Below are 4428 nucleotides of genomic sequence, written 5' to 3'. Positions count from 1 at the left end.
CGGGGCCCCAAGCAGAGCCGGCGCTTGTCGCTCTAAAGAATCCTGCCTGCTGTGTTCGCTCTATGCTGTTGTTAATGTAGTGTGGCCGAGCTCTGTTCGGTCCGCGGTACAGGAGCTTTTGTTTTCTGTACCCGGCCGGACTGACAGGAAGTGCTCACTTAGTGAGCACTTCCTGTCAGTCCGGCCGGGTACAGGAAACAAATGCTCCTGTACCGCGGACCGAACAGAGCTCGGCCACGCTACACTAGAGGTGGGGGTAGAATGAGAGTGACGGGGGGGGGGGGGGGTGGAATAATGAGAGTGACAAAGGGGGGGGTGGAATAATGAGTGACAAGGGAGGGGGGGTGGAATAATGAGAGTGACAAGGGAGGGGGGAAATAATGAGAGTGACAAGGGAGGGGGGAAATAATGAGAGTGACAAGGGAGGGGGGAAATAATGAGAGTGACAAGGGAGGGGGGAAATAATGAGAGTGACAAGGGAGGGGGGAAATAATGAGAGTGACAAGGGAGGGGGGAAATAATGAGAGTGACAAGGGAGGGGGGAATGAGAGTGACAAAGGAGGGAGGGGGGAGAACAGAGTGACAAGGGAGTCCCCAGAGCCAGACCAAGAGCCAGAGATCAGATCATCTTATTGTCCTGGTGGTAAGTAGACAATGCAATGTGTTTATTATGTAATTGTTTAGTTATTAATACTACATTGGAAACAAATTTTTAGGGTCCATTCACACATCCGTGTGTGTTTTGCGGATCCACAAAACACGGACAGCGGCAATGTGCGTTCCGCATTTTGCGGACCGCACATTGCCTGCAATAAGAATATGCCTACTCTTGTCCGCTATTGCAGACAAGAATAGGACATCTTCTATTTTTTTCAGGATCGGAATTGCGGACCCGGGTCTGCAATTCCGAATCGGGGCCGCACAACGTGCGGCCCCATAGAAATGTATGGGTCCGCAATTACGTTCCGCAAAAAGAGACAGCTACAAGAAGCTGGATTAACCCTAAGGGAAACATAGCAGTTCTTTTAATTTAAAAGCTGAGAAAGGGGTGGAACATGATATGGGCAGATCATCTGATAAGGCGGGGGGGCGGCAATTTTTATCTTGCCTAGGGCGGCAAAAATCCTTGCACCGGCCCTGGCTGTGCTGACTGCTGCTCTGTAGCATGGCCGAGCTCTCCTCCTCTACCTCCTGGCTGTCACTAAGTCCGGCCGGGTACCTCGCGGTACAGGAACAGGGAATTCAGTTTCCTGTTCCCGGCCAGACTGACAGGAAGTGTACACTGAGTGAGCACTCACTTCCTTTTAGTTCGGCCACGGCCGGGAACAGGAAACTGAATCTCCTGACCTGTACCACGCGGTTCCCGCCCGGACTGAGTGACAGCCAGGAGGTAGAGGAGGAGAGATCGGTAGAGGAGGTAGAGAAGGACACAGGTTTGTAAGAACTGAAAAATGTAATGTGTGTGTTTTAAGTATGTTGGATTTAGTTATTGTGCATTTTTTTAATGTATATTGGATTGTACGGTACAGTGGTGTTTTTAGCAAATGTTCATTTGTTGAAAATGTTCAAATTTCATGCACATTAAATGCAACAGCAGTATTTGCACTGTAAACCTCCTTTTTTATTGATATAAAGTGTGGGTGAACTTAAACTGTATGGCTATACTGTGGTTCCAGTAGGCTTTGCGTGCGTAAGGTGGGGAGGGCGTGGAGGGGGGGGGCCTCCATGTCTATTTTGCTTGGGGCCCCCAAATTCCTTCAAACGGCCTTGACAACACCTACTAAGGACACGCTCTAAAGATTTAGCATGACAAGTACTACTTCTCCATGCTAAATCTTACAGCGTGTCCTAATTATAGGGCAAAAAAAATGGGACATCATGGGAGGGGAGTGGTGCTGGCTGAAACTCACTATTTGGCTAATGGGAAAAGCTCAGTCACTATGACATGGATGAGCCTCAAGGGGTTAAAATTAAACAACTGGACAAAAGAAGAGCACGGAGGACTGCAGAAGGAGGAGGCAATGATCGGGCTATTTTCCTGGGACCCGGCCCCTCCTTCTGCAAGTCTCACTCAAGGCTGAGGCTCCCGAGCTCTTTTCCCTGGCTGTGTGAGGAGCGTAGGAGGAAATAATCTTTCCTGCCCTGTGGTGCTGGTGCCTGGCTCCGCCTCCGGGTGACATCACCACAGGTCCTCCACTCAGTCTTTAGTATCCCCTCTGGGCTCCGCCTCCACACTAAACCCTGCCCCTCTTGTAATTGATCACATGACTGTGACATCCTCGCAGGTCCTTCAGACTAGTCTACAGCAGACCAGCTCACAGAGTGGCCAACCCACAGGTACGCCCCCGTTCCGGCCCCCTCTCCACTGCCTACCTCATATTCTGCTTGTGCGGCAGTGCGCCCCGGGCTCCAGTCCTGAGCTGACAGTGACTACTCCTTCCTTGGCTTCCCCCCAGCCAGGCCCGAGCCGCGGACCGCCCAAGCCCCGCCCACTTTACTGGGCGGGCGGTCGGGCCTGGCTGCCTGTCTGTGTTAAAAAAAATAAAAATAAAAAAATGAATGCGGTCCGGACGGGCCCCCACATTATATGGGACTTCACTTTTTTCCAGCAGAAGGAACATTATATATAACCAAAACATGAGTGTCAGGCATAAAGCTTCCAGCGGGGTCATCAATAACTCGCTGGGAGTTGTTAGGAGCTAACTCAAATGCCAACTGTCCTGGCAGCGGGTCTTCACAGTGCCTGCCATCAGCGTGGGTGCCATTAGGCGTATAAGCAAAGTCAAGTTAAAATCGAACATTAAAGTTCAACAAACGGTTTTCCATCTAGTGTCTGCTTCCAAATCACAGTTTTCAGGACATACTCTCAACATATTAACAACAACAGACCCCCAGCATGTTAGTGTGAAGGGGGATACTTTTGTGTTACTGTTTAGTTATCCTATATCCTGAAGACTAGTAGTAGGAGATCCTCGTTTCTGGGCAGAGGGCATCTGATCAGTGCTTGTGGCCATCCTATCACTCCTTTTTTAAAGAGGTTCCTTCTGTATAGGTGAGAGCACTGAGTGTTCAGGTCCCTTGGCTGGGGCCCATTAGGGGGTGGCCTCTTCTGGATTGGCAAAGGTTGTTGTTGACCCGTCTGGATGGAAGATCTTTAAGGTGGCGGGAAATAATAATGAAAAGCGAGTTGGTTTTTAAAGAGTGTGGAGCAAATAGGGGCAAAAGCAAGTCTGCAGCAGAAAAGTCTCCAAATATTAGAATTCGATGACCTCGCAGTGCAGCCATTCCACCCCCCTGCTTGTAAGCTCGTAATATGGCCGCTTTGTCTGAGTAATCTAGATATTTTACAATTACTTGGCGTGGCCTGTTATTTAATTTTTTTTAAAGCCAGAGGAGCGTGCTTTCTACACCCGTGCAACAAAATCATGCAGCGTGCCATACAAAATATGTGCCCTAGGTACGGTCTATCGCAGATCCTCTTCCAAAGAATAAGGGCCCCCCATAAACCTTTCCCAGTCCCTCCAGGCCAGAAGGCTCCTGCAAGGGTGCAAGACAAAACAGGTAACCCCCAGCCGAAGCCAGGAGTACACCCAGGCAACCCTCAGCCGAAGCCGAGTGTACGCCGCATCTGTGGCTCAGGTCTTCAACCTGGGCGCCACCCCAGGTGTAGCATGGAGCCCCAACTACTAAGGCTGGTCTCTCCCCAAAGGGAGAGATCAAGGGGGTTATCAGGGGGTTGCGGAACCAGGATGGCCACACATACCCCCCTAAACCTCAAGGGGTGTACCCGTAAGGACGCCGTACCCAAGAAATCCTAGTGAACAAACAAACGTGGAAAGTGAACACACAGTGAACATAAAAAATAAATAAAGTAAATGTGTGCCATTAGAAAAAATTCCTCATCTTTTCTGGGCCAAAGCAGAGCAAAGAGAGGTGTGTGCGCTCAAAATGTGAAAGTGAAGTGTGCGCAAATGTGCCATCACTCAGTGGGCTCCCACCCCCAGTGAGTTCAGGCACCCAAGCCGTACACCCTAGGCTTGCTGAGTGGTTCTCTGCTCTACATCCTGGTGAGGCTCTGGCCACCAGGAGTCTAAGAACAGATACTACACTTGATCTTAGCCAAAAGGCAGAGAACGTAACGTGGTTTGTTACCCCTAGCTGAAGTGACAGATGGTCTATTTTGTCTGTTGCTGGTTTCAGGTGGGACGCCTTGGCCCACCCTATATGCCCTTTCCACCTTACAGTGAGTCGAATATCCCAGGGCCTCCGGTAGTTCAGATTCACAGATAGCGGTGGGGTCTTTGGCTGGGATACTTTGTGGGAGGCTAACTATTCAGAGATTACTCAACCTTGAGCGGTTTTCGAGGTCATCTATCTTACTCCAGAGTCTGGCATTTTCGGCCAGGGCTTTGGTGAGGTGACCCTGGA

At 50.2% G+C, this 4428-nt stretch overlaps 1 pseudogene; it reads right to left on the bottom strand.

The window, feature by feature from the left end:
• Positions 1-4043: 4043 nt before the first annotated feature.
• LOC122925224 lies at positions 4044-4139 on the bottom strand (annotated as a pseudogene).
• Positions 4140-4428: the final 289 nt, after the last annotated feature.

This window comes from Bufo gargarizans, chromosome 1 (genome assembly GCF_014858855.1).
Source record: "Bufo gargarizans isolate SCDJY-AF-19 chromosome 1, ASM1485885v1, whole genome shotgun sequence".
Lineage (NCBI taxonomy): Eukaryota > Metazoa > Chordata > Amphibia > Anura > Bufonidae > Bufo > Bufo gargarizans.
This window is presented reverse-complemented; position numbering and strand designations above follow the sequence as displayed.